At 34.7% G+C, this 17,033-nt stretch overlaps 1 protein-coding gene across 2 annotated transcripts in view; it reads left to right on the top strand.

Moving 5' to 3' along the window:
- LOC142358649 (uncharacterized) overlaps nt 1-17,033 on the top strand; it is a 71,805-nt gene that overhangs the window by 24,568 nt on the left and 30,204 nt on the right. Inside the window, exon 1 of one of the 2 annotated variants that reach the window (XM_075410119.1) lies at nt 5,058-5,331. The exons of the other annotated variant lie outside the window; for it this stretch is intronic. The gene's annotated coding sequence lies outside the window, so the exon portion shown is untranslated. Of the gene's footprint in view, nt 1-5,057; nt 5,332-17,033 lie in introns of those variants that run through there. 2 annotated transcript variants of the gene reach the window in all.

The raw sequence follows: 17,033 nt of genomic DNA, 5'->3' as shown, positions 1-17,033 counted from the left end.
ACTCCACCTTATGCAGAGAATATAGGCTTACAAGCTTTAAGATTTGAGAATAAAAGTGGTTATCCAAACCTACATGATGAGAATAATAAAGACGAAAATAGAAACGATCACAACGTTCCTACGTCTCCAGTATAGGATTAATTCCTCTATTACTTTCATATCATCAATCTATATGATGATAATATAATACAGACTGACTTCATATTTACTACTGATTTACTTTGAAAGAGAATACAAAAAAATAAGAAAAAGAGAATACTAGCAAAATAACTTCAAAAAATATACTCTTAGAATAGAATAAGAGTAGAGAATACTTGATATTTCAGGAACTTTCTTCAATCCCTAACGAATTGATACCAGTCTTTCAGAAGGAACCTTCAAGCGGTTGGCCCGAATACAATACACAATCAACTTCTAAACCTCAATCTGGAGTTAAACAACTTGACAGACTAGTACAACCCACAACTCACGTTACCCCATCTACAACTTTTCTCTCAACTATCAAGATTTCAGCAGTACAAACTCAAGCAACTAGTGTAAATTCATCAACGAAGGTTACATCATCCAAGAAGAGAACTAAAACTTCAGACACAATTGCAAAGAAACAACCACGTAAACAATTCATTAGAGAGACATTCAACCCAGCGACACCGCTAGAAGTAAATATACCCAAGACAAACAGTACGGTACCCAACGTCTTAGCAAACACTACAACTACTCAATCGTCACGACCAAACTTTCTTAATCTTCATCATTACACAACTACCCCCCTGCAAGACCGCCTACAAAAACAACATCAAGCTGAAATACAAGCTAAAACCCCCGGTTTTAGTGGACACCCGAACTACGATACGAATTTAATCTACCAGTTGCAACCCAACATCAATAGATTCAATCTCATTGGTTATTTGTCAAACAAAAATTCTTATCTACTAACTAATCACAACCTTCAAGGACAAACAATACAAGTCCCGTTTGATAATATTACAGCAAACCTCAATCCTCAGCTTGATACTTTCACTTATCAGGTACAGCAAAACTTTCTAACAGAAAGACAACGCTCTCAACAGCTCGAACAACGGATTACTGAGCTCCAACTGGAGATCGCAAATCTGAAGCATCAACTCCACATCCTCCGCTCATCACGTTGAGCACTCACGGAATGGAATAGATAATTTTGTGGTTGTTGATGTTCAGTACTTCCTTCATTACTTCTTCTTTCTCCCGCGGTGAGGAAAATTATTCGTTAGTTTAAACGAACGCCTAATTATTAGCCATTTTGTTACCTTACTCTCCTTTATTACATTACTTACATCAAGTAAAGTAATCCGCATTTCTTCAATCTTCATCGAAACAATCTTCAATGATTACACTTAGCGCAATTTATGGTGAACAAGGAGTCCATTATTATCTTTAGATTGCAGATTTGATTTGTTCTCGCTTCTCGAATAAAATACATTCTTTATCTTTACCGATTTATCTTGCTTTGACATCATTCGATTGTTCCATCGAATTCCATAATTTAATGTCTTACAACCTTTCAGTAGACGTTGAATATTTCAAAACATATTGTGATCTCGCTGAATTTATTCAATCACAAGTTATTAAAACTTCGAAAACATTCTTAGTTGGAAATAAATTCTATACACCATTGTCAGTTCATTGGACATTTGAGTTACAGGAGATTATCTTATTCTTGCAAGATAACAAATCCAATGAAATTGTAGTTTATTTTCATCAAATTCCTGAGTACGATTTATTTGAAATTCTAAAGCTTATTCATACAGAAGAAATTCTTAACGTCAATAATCTAAACTTTCGACCGCTCACTTATTTCAATTAATCTTCAATACTTCAGTGATCACGAATATAAAAATGTTACAACCCTTCGTTAACAGGTTTGCATTCATCGCCATCCGCCATTTATAGTTTAAGTACTATTTGGATCTTCCTGTCAATTCCTTTCAAAGATTAATGGGTCTTCCATTTTCCCCATTGACACAAAAATTGAATTACTACATAATTCAAAATGAACACATTTTTTGAAGGCGGTGTTGATATCGAATGGTTTAAAGATTATTGTCAACTCTCTGATCACGTTGAATCCGCTTGGGTTAACTTTTCTAAACAGATTATTTTCAACGATAAAGTTTTCAAAATCTCTGAATTATATTATTCTGAATTTCAATGCGAAATTATTTTATTTCTTGAAGACTTTGAACAAAAAGAAATTGTTATTTATTTTGAACTAATGACAAAAAGCAAGATTAATTATTTCATGAAGCAAATTCATAATGATCAACCAAGCCTAAATATTAATTCCTTAAACTATAGCTACAAAGCTTACTTCAATTGAATTATTCTTCAACAAGACTCAAATAAAGATGAATTACGAAACGGAATTCTTTATTTGGGGAGTCATTGCGGCAACTCTAGCCTTTATGGTGTTGTGCGCAGTCATTTTAATTTCCCTATTCATTTACCTCGCTTGTCATTATAGACCATTAACCTAAGCAGTATATTCTTCAACTTATATTATTCTATTATTCAACGTCAGATGTATTAGCAGCACAATTTCATAGAAAAACTTCAAAAGGCCTATTGTAACGGCCACCCAAAAAAATTGGATCTATTATTTTGTACAGCCTTGTATCTTAGGACATCGTCAACCCTTCTTCAAGAGAGAACTCAGAAACAAGAAGCTACGATGAACTTTAGAACTTTTAACCAGATAATCTACCTCACAAACTTTAAATGCTTAATTATTATAAAATTAAGCTAAATAATTTATTCGATTATGTAAAATTTGATGTTTTGATTTAATACCTATGGACCGGGATGGGATGTACTGAAGTGTGCTACACTCAGTAACACTATTTGATAATCTTAGTGCTATTTTGAGAATTTACGTTATAGTGCGTGAAGCACAAACTTGATTTGGACAAAGTCCATTTTAACGTGTGAACAAATCACTAAGTAGTTTTGAATAAGCTACTATTTTAAGATCACTAACTTAAACTGAGAATACTATGACGTGATATTATCACGCCACACAGATAACACCAAGTTAACCTTGGTAACTCTGTCGACACTCGTTATCTCTATCCAATAGGATACTAGATAACCACGTGTCAGCAAGTATAAAAGGAGCTTGCACGATCAACCACCAACACTTTTTGGTCCCTGATAACTTCTGATTTAAAATCATACTCCCGTATTGCTCCCTTGCTCAATCTCAGCTTACTTGAGATATTTTTCTAACTTAGCATATTTTGTGACTTGTTCTTAACTAAGAACTCTCTAAGTCATAAAATATTAACTTAGCACAAATTTGGAAATCAGGTAAGTTCAACTTAACTACTCTAAGTTATAATTTAACATCTCTTAAATTCTATCTAAGTTACAAGTTAACTTAGAATAATTCAACCTGTGCTAACTTGTACTATCTCACTCTTAATAACTTAACTATTCTATCCCTTCATGCTCGGTTCATATTTGATGCTGTTTAACATAACTTATTAATTCATATTTGCATTTAACTTTCTTTAATACTTAACTATATACCAAGAGTAGAACTAGGGGTTGAACTCTCAAGTTATACATGTGGTCCCGCGATTAACCCCGTCGTTTAAGTATCTAATGTACGGACCAGCAGTATAAACTACAAAGAGGTTTCATCTGATTGTTTTGGAGTGATGACAGGTCTATTAAAAAGTAAATTTTGTACACTGAACTGTTGGCGCTCAAGGCTAAAATAATCTAAAAGGATAAACTATTAAGTTGCAAACTTTAGAATGAATACTTTCAAATACTTAGTTAATGCTCTATTTCCTGTTCACCGTTGAAACTTCATTCGTTGCAGTTTTTTGAACGGTTAATTTGTTGTTAGAAAAATCATATTTTTATGGAAAAAGTCATATTACAAATTTGAGGTCTTTGTCTAAAACTTGTTCAAAAGCATCGTAATCGATAGTTAACAGTATGAGTAAGCATTTAACTTTGATGCATATAAGGAATTCAATTCATTTTTCAAGATTTAACAAAAATAGTGGACAACCAGATCCGGTTCAAAGGGTTGATAAATAACAGTTTTTAATTAACCGTGAAGGTTAATAAGTTTTTAAATAACATGAAGTAAATAACCGTAAGTTTTTAAATAACATGAAGTAAGTTCTCTCTACAATTGTAGCAGGCATCCTGTTTATTCTTTATCAGTATCATTTTAAATTTCGGATATTTGTCCCATTTGTTTACTTTCTCATTTTTTGAGAACTATCAATCCATTTGTACCGATTCTTTCATTATACTACCGAATCCTTAATGAATCAATTTTGGGTTCTCATTGCTGTTATTATTTTGCACTACCGAAAGTCGTCATTTTTACGAAAAATTTTCTTCGGGATAACCAGGTTGATATAGCTCATAGATAAGATTCTGTAAAGTTGCAGCTTATGCCATGAATAATTGTACACTTTTGGGGCAAAATGATAGCCATGGAAGTTCCACGGATATATAGAAAGTTGTAGAGATAGAACTTGCATATATGAAAAATTTAACAGCGTGCTAATTTTGCAAATGTCTTTCGATTCAATTTATTACATAAAGGATCCATGAACGGAAACTTCGGTCATTGCAACTGTCACTTTTATCTGTTAAACTTTTCTAACTCTTCACTGCTGAACCCTAAATTTGACATTCAGTATTTTAAGGTAACAATTGTTCAATTCGGATTCAATTTTGTTCTTCATACCAAAAGTTTAACTTTTCGGGCAGATATCAGTCATATTTGGAATTTGCATTGCAAGGCTAGTCAGTACACAATCCACCCCTTGAAACCAATAAATAATGGCCTTCACAGTAATTCCAGGATTATTGTTAACTCATAGGATTAAAGTCAATCTGTAAACTCTAATTTTGTGTCATTCAAACTGCTCTGTGTTCTCTTCTTTGAAGCTATCGCTATTGTTTAGAATAGCGGATATGTTTGCGCATGGTTAAACAATTCGTCAATTTGAACTGTAAATCATCATTAATCAAAAGTAGTGATTATCATCTGATCAATGTCATCAATGTTTGTCAATTTGGGACAATAGAGTTCGCTTGTTAGCCCGTTTTAGGGTTCACTTTAACAACTCTCGATAGAGGGTTTATTATAATTCGACACAATATTGCAGCTGAGGGTGAGAAACAGTCATTAAATAGTGGGATCTGTTCATGATAAAGAATTTTCCCGAATTATTTACTGGAATGTTTGAGAATAGCTGAAAAGAATTATTAATCTGCAGACCTTATTCCATTCTGCTCAAAGCAAAACAACCCAGCAGAACAAGGGTAAGTCAATTTAATACATCCACTATTTATGTTGAATGGGTCCTGGGTCTGGGTGGCAGAGGGAGCAAGTAGATAGTTTTGGACGTAATCCACAGAATACGTGGAAACTATGTAATAAATCAGCTGAAAATTCAGCACATTGAGCGGCTAGTTATGTAGACTTTATCCTCTGAAAAGTCTTTTGAAATTTTCGGAAACAATCTCGACCCGGGGAGGGGGAGAGGGGGGTTGTTAATTTTGTCTTACAGCCTGCAGCAATGTTGCTTCAATCTAGGGTGGCTAACCTGACGCCACAGAAATCGTATATATAGCATGGGGAGGGCTCTGTTGTTGTAGTTCCCCGTTTTTACCGAAAAAAATTCTTGGAGGCATTTATTTCGATCAGTTTGTTTTTAACGTTTGTTTTAAAAGACAAGCTTCTATTCTGTTTTCAAGCAAACGCTTAACTGGAATTGGCTTCAAAAATGCCGCTAATCGCTTCAAATCATTGCTAATGGCTTCAAAACCATGAAAAGCTGCTAAGCGGATGTAAAAATTATAGTCAACAATTATTTATTCCATCGTTTCTACGTAAATAGCAATCCGTGAATAGACAATTGCACGTGCCTGAATTTGAGTGTGCATATAACATTTTGTTTTCTGGCGTTGTTTATGTTGGTTGTTTTAAACGAGCAGCAGATTAGGTACGATTGGTATCGAATGGCGCCCGTTCGGAGGACTAATTAGGAGGGGGTTTGGGGTTCATTTGAATAGAGAGCAGATCAGATTGCCCGGGCTGATTTGATCAGCAATTAGTACGCACCACCGGCTGCCAACGCAATACTTTCTCTAATAAATGCAGTTTCACTTTATGGTTTTGTACCCCCGATCTGTTCACGTTTTATGGCCAATTACATAAAATTTGTTTTCAAAACGGACGAAACCGTAAAATTTGTTTATTTTGAGCGCGTTTATTTTGCTTTTAAATGGAACAAAATCAATTCTACCGTGACTTAATTTTGGCATCCAGGGTGCAGTCTTTAAAACAAGCGAAATTGGTTTGCGAGTTTGCAGTTCGAGCTGTGATAATGAATCAAGGCCTTTTTCAGTTGTTAATGTCCATACCCCCCCCCCCCCCCCCCCCCAACTATATCATACCCCCTAACAACCCCCAACTATATCATAATTATGCAATCCTAGATCTCTCATAAGAAAACATCTGCAGTTGGGGGTTGTTTATTATATATGATAAACATTAGTGGTAAAGGTCCACTATTTGGATAATTGGTTAGAATGTGTGAAGTGTAAACTAACAGTGAAAAGTCCCGCTACGCAAATCAATTAAAATGAGCAATACGTCAACCAAAAAAATGTAAAAAGTCGCAGATGTTTGTTAAATCGAGTTTATTTACTTGATAATGAAACCAGTTCCAGTTTAGTTTCAAAAAAAATTGGATCTTTCCTGATTTTGCCCCCCCCCCCCCTTAGTGCTATACAACCAGTCTGTTTGCACCCACCAATTACGTACCTTTTGGTACTTAGTGGCCGGCACCGGGCTTGAGTTTTAATGCCTGTTTTAAAAACAGGATTGAGTTTTAATGCCTGCTGTCAAAAAACTGCCATAAAACCATACATACATACATACATACATACATACATACATACATACATACATACATACATACATACATACATACATACATACATACATACATACATACATACATACATACATACATATATATATATATATATATATATATATATATATATATATATATAATATATATATATTATTATATATATATATATATATATATATATATATATATATATATAACACATATATAAAACAATATGGTATAATAACTATTTTAAGTGGGTGGTGGGGGTGCAAACCAGAAAAGATCGAATATTTTTAAACCAAAGCAAGACTAGTTATATTATCAGCTTTAAAAAAAAATCACGCTTTTTGATACAGCCTTGTCAAATTAGGAAGTGTCGCAGTTTAGAAAATTTTTACATGATGTAAGCCTACAAATGACAATTAGGCTCATTAATGTGCGTTCGCACATGTTACGACCTCGCTCATCCGCATTCTTGGCAGTTTTCAGTAAAGGATGTAGCGATATGAAACTTTCAACTTAGAAATAATAATGGATTCTCAAGGATACTTGACGAAATCTCAAATACAAACAGACGTGTATACCAGAGACATTGCTTTTCCCGAGTTTAGAAAAAGTTTTAATCATAGAACTTTCATATTATGGAACATTGACTTCATGAATAAAAAAATCTTAAAAGATTGTTAAAACTACAACTTTGACATAAATGAAAGTTCTATGACTAGAACTTTTTGATAAATGGAAGTTCTATGACTATGATTTTTCCAAAAATCAAATTTTTATGGTTTCTAATTCTCCATTACAACAAACAGTGGGTATTTTAAGAGTCTTGGTTTTTTCGTGAGACCTCATCAGCTTCTTAAATTACAAGGGAAACAGTTTGAATGTTTTTCCTTGAAGAATAAGCAAAAATGGAAGAATTTTTTTCCAAGACATTATATAGCTAAAATCTAAACTAAAAATTCCAGACAGCCCGGGATTTATAACACATCACAAAAACAAACAAAAACCATACAAAATTAGTATACAGCACATCGAAAAAAGTCCCTGTAAGTGCACAAGAAATGGATGGATATTTAACAAAATATCAGTTTTTATTTCCAAAAAAATTTAACCCAAGGTAGTGAACCAAAAACTCCTGCTGTCTTACAACCTTTATAGACAGGAGACACTACTAAAATAGTTAAGCAACATTAAACAACTCCTTGACAAAGAGGGTCACATAATTTTTTTGAAATACGAAACGACCCTAGAGAAACATTTGACGAAATCGCAGAAATTGATTTTATACATAACTAATCATGACTTTTTTTAAATCAAATAGTAGTCCCAATAGTCGAGAAATAAGAAGACATTCTACGAAAGTACAAATAGTATGTTGCCGAACTTTACAATTCAAATGTACTACTTTTTCAAATTTTGACGCCAAAAACAAAAATTTCCTGTTTATTACAGTCCACATGAATAGGAGATACTACGAAAATAGTGTGAACAAAATTCAGCAACTCTTTGACCCATAGTGTCACATCTTTTTTAAAAACAGAACGATTTTAGTGAAACATTTGATGAAAACGCAAAACTTGACTTTTTATATCATTAATCTTGAATATCTTTACATCATGGCAAACAAAAACCTAGCACACCTTTGTCTCACCGCTTTGAGCCACCTTGACACTATAGTCGAGAAAAAAGAAGTAGTTGGGAAATGAAAAGACATTTTACACAGAAAACAGACAAAATTTTTGCGTTTCCGAACTTTACATTTCTGATGTACCACTTTTTCAAGTATTAACCCCAATGCAAAAATTTTCTGATTTATACAATCCATTTGAATAAAAGATACTACCAAAAGAGTATGAGCAATATTCATTAACTCCTTGACCCATAGGGTCACATCAAGTTTTTGAAATGAGAAACGACTTTAAAGAAACAGGTGACGAAATTGAAGATTGTGTTCTTTAATGAAAAGTTTAGAGTGTCCAAATTACACGAAAAATGAAATTCAAGCTAAGAAATATCTATTTTGTTTTTGAAAAGGCATTTTCCATCCCAAAATAAGTGCTTTCTAACATATCAATTCCTTGGATCTAGAAAAAAAAGTTTTCTTGAATAAAATTTATCAACTTAAGTAGGAATCTTTTTGTAGTTTGTTGAAATTTCACCGTTCAACCAAACAAGCTGCAGCAAGGGTTCTTATCGAAACCACAACCCTTCCATGAATAACTGACGAAAATCAATTGATTTGTTCGAGGTTGTATTTGGACGAGCAAATTGAACTCAGGGATGTAAATTTTTACTTTTGGCTGAAGAGTGTCCAATTTACCCCAACTTTTTTTCAAGCAGTAAAATTTCTTTATATGTTTTGAAACATCTTTAAGCCTAAGAAGTGGCTCATTTGTCATATTGAGAGACTTTACTTTCGGAAATATGTTTTGAGTGAGTTTTTGAAAAAAGATTTTGATTTATCGATATTTTTTAATTGATCCGATAAAAAAAAGCTTTGTATATATTTCGATCAAGTTTTTGTTTTTAAGTTCTGATTGCTGTAATAATAGTCAAACTATTAAACTAAATTACTGATTATGTGTATTGCCTATGTGATGGGTTACAACGTTTCTTTTGTAAACAAACCTTACTGTTAAAATTTTTTTTTTTGGCTAAGGAAGTTCTATGACTATGACACTATGACTTGTCCATAGATCGATGCACAAATTTTTTGCCATAGACTAAAATGTCGTTCAATGGTAGAGTCGGTGATTTCTGATGAAATTGTAAATTTGACATTTCAGTTCTATCAGGCAAATTTGTTTCCGTATTGCATTCTATGACTACAAATTTGCCACAAGTAACCGATCCTTAAAACAAATTTTTCGGAATTTTTCTACCTAAGTTTGATTAGATAAATTATTTGCGTTTGTTTGGTTTTTGTGCTTTTCGGGCTTAATTTAAAATTTTTTTTTAAACTTTCAATCAAGGAACTTTTTATGACTACCACTTTTCATAGAAGCCATAATATGCAGTTGTAATTTTATCACTTTTTGAACTATAGGCGCAACCCGGGTTATTTCATAAGTATAAAGTAAAATTGAACTTGATATAATTTTTGGTCAAAGTTAAGGAATCTTGCTTTCAAACTTTTTCAAGTGACCACATAAATATACACAAGTAAGCACTTAAATAACAGAAAATTTGATGCTGTTTATAAGTCTACATATTTGAGGTGGTAGCAATTTTTGGACTATCAACAATGCAAATGATCCTACATACGTAACTACAAAAAAAACAATGGAAACAGAAAAAAATATTAAAATCCCTTAATAATTTCAAAACGTTCAATGTTAAGGCAGTTAACAATATTTCTTAATTCGGATATGCACGAAAAATGACAGGGTATATGAAAACCAAAGCAACAAAGAATAGGCAAGAACCAAAAATTACTCAATTTGTTTGAATAGGTAAAAAACACCATTAAGTGAATGTGGAAGCCACAAAAGTCCAACTATGTTTCCCTACAAATTATATAGCCTTTATGTAGTGAGACTAAAAGTCGACAACTAATTACGCTCTCAAGTCTATTTAAAAAGCGGCTGCAGATACAGTTTTTAATAATTCATGGAATTTTTGCCAGTTCGAGAACTTTTAAATCAATTTACAATAGAACGAGTCAGGTAGCACGAGAACAAGTAGCATGCCAAATAACCTCCAATAAAGAATTTCTGCAGCTAAGTGGTCCAAGCCATCTAAAAAATTTTTGTTGATTTCTTTCCGCGTGATTAGAAGACGATGTAATTAGAACAAAAAGGCAATAGCGCGACATGAGGACCTCAAAAGCAAAAAACAAAAGCAGAAAAAACTAAAAACTCTTTTCGTTTTTTCCGAAAACTATTTTCGTTAAAATTCTAAATACCTGTCATACGGGATGGTTACCCTCAGAATATCCATCAGCGTATTCTAGTTCATGTTGTCATTTGAAGAACAAGTGCTTCAATTCAGTTCTTATTTCAGTTCATCCTACATATTCTAATGTTTGTTCATATCTTAGACAGGAAATTTTCTGATCACGCATGTAAACAATTCTTCAGCATTTCCTGTTATGTGATTAATTTGTGAAATAATTTTACTTCCTTTTTTATTTCAGTTTGCTTAATTTTAATTCTCATTCTCCCATTTGAACTGCTAAGATTCAGTTCTATTTTAACATTAGTAAATTGTTTTTCAAATACGCTTGCTCAAGTGGTATGGAGCCATTCGCGCCACGAATTCCGGCTTCAGGAATTGAGAATCCATTTAAACTAATAAAACTAATTCAGAAAGCATTCGCGACTCGATTGACTTGTGCAAAAGTAATCGCATATATCGTGGCGCAGTCAGCAGTCAAATCCAAAAAGGCCCCTTCACGTTGACGCATTTTGGGAAAAATCAACAGCCACTCCACCACTTACGTGGGACAAGTGGACGCAACAATGGAAGTTAGCATTGTTGTCATAAGAGGGGATTCAATTAGAACTTCTATTGAATGGACCACCGTCTACAGTAATATACCCACCCAAACCGACATAAGAGGAGTCTGTGGAGAACCATACGCAAGCAACAGAAAGGGACCGGAAAGTCCGCAGTCAGCAATTAAAGGTAAATTGGCAAAATCGATGTAAAAATATTCGATGAAAATGGCATTTTGTGCGGGGATAAACCTTGGGGAATCTGCGAACAAAAATCTATACCACTACTGTATTTGAGCATCGGAACAGAACGACGTCGTATTTTTTATAGTAAACATCCCCATTTTCAAATCGAGGAAGAACCATTCAAAGAACCCTGACAAGCGATGGAGGAATCCTTCACTAAAAATAGAAGTATTACGTATGATCGCTTCGTGTTCTTTTCATCCAAACAACAAAAGGGCGAATCCGTTGAAAGTTTTTACGGTCGCTTAATCGAACAGTGAGAAAACTCTAGTCTATGGGATGAGGAAACTACTCTCATTAGAGACGCATTTATACTTAACATGATGGATCATGAGACTCAAAAAGTGTTGCTGAAGGAAACTGTTGCACCTACTAAAGCTCTCGAGATAGCAATTCAAATGGAAATGGCGGCACAAAATCAACAGAAAGAAAACAAAATTTGACTATAACAACCAACTCAGTTAATGTTGTTAACAATTTTCAAACCCGCAATCGCAACGCGAATTACCAACCAGCTCGCAAGGACTTCACTCAATACCAATCCTTACCCCAAAACTACCAGTACACTAGCGTTTGTACCTATTGTGGTCAACGATGGAGCCACAATCAACGTCAAATTTGCCCCGCGAATGGGAAAAAGTGCAATAATTGCAGTATTACCGGAAATTTTTAGAGGAAATGCAGAAAACCGAAAAAAACACAGGGAAAATCATCTATATCTCCACAAACGAATGTCAGTCATATCGACAAAACGGCTGATAAAAGTGATGATGAAGAATCCGTCAATTATATAACTAGCTATCAACAATTATATGATCAAGTCTATGACTCCAACTACGATAGTGATTCAGATGATTATGTGGCTGCCATCTCTTGTGATTCGGCAAATCAACTGGAGCCTTTAAATGCTAAAATACAGTTTGGGAAAGTACAAGCAAACACATTGATTGATTCTGGAAGTGTAGTTAGTCTCATCACTAAAACGCTAGCAAACAGAATACTCCGAACTACACCATCTGCATAATGAATCTCTACAAAGAAAAACAGGTACTTAAAAACTTTTTCAAACCAACCAATCAAAGTGCTTGGACATCACGCAACAAAGCTGATATACAATAACTGGACATGCAAAGAAGCCCATCTAACAGTTGTGGAAGACGGACATAAAGTCATCATCGGAAGAGACCTGTTCACTAGTCTTGGCCTCGAAATTGTCCAACAACAAACCGAAAGCGGTAATTGTGTTAATAATATTAATAATTCCACGTGTAAAACTAAAGACACAATCGCGGCACAATTTCCCCATCTAGTCTCAAGAATTGGCCTTTCAAAGACATTTGTAGCAAAATCCGAATTTCATCGAAAGTTTACAGCAAAGCATCAAAAAGGTCGACGCGTTCCCATTAACTTAAAACCTAGGGTCATGGCGGAATTAGATCGTTTACAAAATGAAGGTCATATTGAAAAATTATCTAGCTGCTCAGATGAACATATCCTATCTCCAATCCTAATTACAGTAAAGAAAGATAAATCTATAAAATTAGCATTAGACTCTAAAGAACTAAATAAAGCCATACATAAAAATAAATATCAATTGACCAACATCGTCATGTTAATAGATACAATCTCATAACACCTCACAAACACTCAAAACGGCCAACAAGCATATTTTTCAACTCTAAATCTCAAATATGCTCATAGTGAATTACAATTACACAAAGATACTGCAAAACACTGTAATTTCATTAACATTTGTGGAGAACCCACTGGCACTTATAGATTCAAAACAGGTTTCTACGATCTGACTGAAATTCCGGCAGAATTTCAAAAAGCCATGGACTATACATTGATAAGTCTGCAACATACCTATTGCATTTTAGATGACATCATAATTGTTAGCACAGGTTCTGATTCTGGTCATCTGGCTTATGTCACAAAATGCTTCAAAAAGTTAGGCGAACATAATTTGATAATCAATCTTAAAAAATGCCATTTTGCAAAAACATGGTTGAATGGGTGAACTTGAAGGGCTGGGGTATAAATTTACTCAAACTGGTATATCACCACTTGAAAGTAAAACTGCAGCTATATAAACAATACCACCACCATCAACATTAAAACGTTTGCGATCTTTCCTCGGGTCAGTACATTACATTGGCAAATTCATACAACACCTAGCACAACCTTGTCACCCACTTAGACCACTTCTCAAAAATCTACTAATTTCGTTTGAACTGCTGAAGAACATACCAAACACTTTAAATTAATAAAGAATAAAATTGCCGCGAGCACTGAGAACAACAACTATAATCCGAAATTAGACGTCAGAGTAAAATGTGACGCTTCGCGGTCTGGTTTGGGAGCTGCACTTGAACAAAATAACCCCGACGGTTGGAAACCTTTAGCATTCGCGTCGCGATTTCTAAATTCAACAGAAGAACATTACATTGTTAACGAACTAGAGTTATTGGGAATAATTTGGTCAATCGACTATTTTAAATATTATTTGTATGGAAAAATTTTCACTGTCATAACAAATCATCGCGCATTTTTGTCCATACTAAGAGAACACAGATCAAAAAATCCTACATTAGCCGACTTTCTAGATGGATTGACCGACTACTTCCATACATTTTCATAATCGAGCATATGCCTGGAGCAAAAATGGGTCTGGTGGATTATATATACAGAAATCCCTTTGCAAAAGCTTAAAAAGTTTCCATATATGACGATCATTTTGTAGTAGCAAGAATATCCAAAAATTCGGGATTCAGTGAAATACCTAATTAGAAATAACTCATATCATTCAAATTGGCACCGCAATTACCTATATTAATACGCAACAATTCGCAATTTCTTACTAAACCAGTTGCATTACAATCACTACAATGTAGAAAATTATTACCATTCGTGCCACAATTAGCGCCTACAAATTCAACCGCTGATCCCTATTTAAATACATCATTCGCATTGCAAATGCCTTCTAAATTTTTAAAACCACAAATTGTACCAAATAATCCAACAGAGAATAAATCACATTCCTTTAACAAAATTGCTGCAAATGCACTGCAAAATTCAGACGATAAAGAATGTGAACAATCTGAACAATTATACCCAATAAAACCCGTTTTTGGTATCAAATCAACTAATCAACACAAATACCTCAAATTAAGCGCAAAAACACAATCCATTCGCATCAGAATAACTCAATCAATTCAATTGCTAAAATGCATCGAACAAAGACCAATAAATCTACTCCAACGAAGGCCCGAGTCACTTTCTCGGACAATTCTCCTTCCACACCGGCTACAAATACTTCTTCGAAACACTGAAACAACTCCGTCTGGCAGTGTTGTTGATACAGCGGAAGACTTGCGCTTCACGGATACCCTAAATAAAGTTTCCAATAGGAAGTTGCTAGCAATCCTCGCTGGAAAAGACGCGATTTTGAAAGAACTTCACGATTGTGTCCTTCGAGATGACCCAGACAAGTTAAAAGAGATCAGTCCATACGTCTTCTCCTACTGGGGGGGGTCTTAGTGTCAGACATGGGTGCATACGTCTCGATGAACGGATTGCTATCCCCAAAGCAATCAAGGATGCAGTATTAGAAGACATCCACTCCACCAACCCAGCGAGTTTTTCTATGCTGTCTCTAGCACAAAATGTGTGGCGGCCATATATCCACCGGGATATACTGGCAAAAACAACCGAGTGCAAAGCCTGCAGGGAAATTGCTAAAAATCTAAAATCATTGATTCCGCATTGCAAATGGTCACCTGTGTCAAAATGTATTGAACCGAATGACAAAATCCAAATAGATTTTGGTGGGCCCATTATTAACGAAAAAGGCATAGAACAATATTTCATTACAAACGTAGATAGATAATCAAAAAACCCTACAGTAGAAATATTAAATAACGCCTCTGGTACCAATGTAATTCAATTTATAAATAACTATAAACATAATCACGGAGGACCCAGAACTAATAGATTAGACCAAGTTAGATGTTTTACGGGTAAAACGTTTGAAACATTCTGTACAGAAAATATTATTACACCTATATATGCACCTGCAAATTACCATAAAGCAATAGGCCAAGTAGAACGTCTTATCTAAACAAATTAAACGTCAATTGTCATGTATGAAAACACATTTAAATAAAAAATTTAATTTGGGACAATCACTGTATTTAATCATACCACGATGAAGAATTCCAAAACCAAAACAATCAACATTACACCAATCCAAGCACATTTTGGTAGAAAATGCAACACACCAATTTCAAATAACACCACGAAATCGAATAATAAAAATTTAAACTATAATAAAATAATTAAACATTATTTGGATGAAGATACAATTCCGGGCAGGTGAAATTTGACAGAAGAACAATGGGCAGACACAGCCTTGTGTTCTGACACAGAAATAGAGAACGTGATTTGTGCAGCGAACATTTGAGCCCACAAGGAACAGGAAAAAATGAAGGATGGCGAATCGCGGCTCGTGCGGTGGGAAGGAATAGCGAGACCAACCCCGCGTAGCGAATGCAGTGTTCAAGTCAAAAATGCACAAAAAATCCACGCAAATCAAGAAATAGAACTTGGATGGGTTGTACGAAGTTCTTGCTCCAGGCAGCACAGTTGGTAAGACAAGCCCAACAACAAGCATAATTGAAGAGCCAAATAGACCGGAAGTTTGAGTCAGAAATTCCGATAATGCAAAATTCGGAACAAGAATGAACGAGACACTGAGTTGGGACAGTACATCGAACAAAGGCCTAAGAAAATTCACGAGAAAATACTCGAGTAGAAAGTTGCAAATCATTGGAAGGATTTAGTCCACAAAAACCTGGGTAACAAAAAGATCAAGCAAAATAAACGACAATCGGATGATGTCAGTGTCATCTCGTCAGGAAGATCTTGTATATCGACCTCAAGCAACATTTCACGCTCACTCAGAATGCAAACTCCCAAACGGAATCCAAAACACGATGATGCCGGCCTTAACTCAAATCCTCAATTTCAGTCCATCTGTACCACTTGCCGCACCGCCTACCCAACCTATTACAGATGAACCATCCGCACCACAAGTGGCTTCATCGAAACAACTAACACGTATTCTGCGCAAAGAGAAGCGAAAAAATACGGTGAGCGATGCATCAGATTTGGACACATCATCACTCCACAGAAACAAACGATTACTAAAGAAACAGAAAAAGTCAACAACATCGTAATCAATCGTAGAGAATATACAGAGCACGGAAGGTTATTCAGCTGAGATACCTACCTCAGACACAAAATTTATAGGGGATGTGTTGCCACGGAATCCTATTGAGAGATGGTCCATCGATCCTAACCCAAATCTACCTAGAGAAATGACAGTTTTAGAAGCGGAGGCACAATCTGAGTC

The sequence above is a fragment of the Convolutriloba macropyga genome, chromosome 2 (assembly GCF_964194025.1).
Source record: "Convolutriloba macropyga chromosome 2, txConMacr16.3, whole genome shotgun sequence".
In the NCBI taxonomy this organism is placed as follows: domain Eukaryota; kingdom Metazoa; phylum Xenacoelomorpha; order Acoela; family Convolutidae; genus Convolutriloba; species Convolutriloba macropyga.
This window is presented reverse-complemented; position numbering and strand designations above follow the sequence as displayed.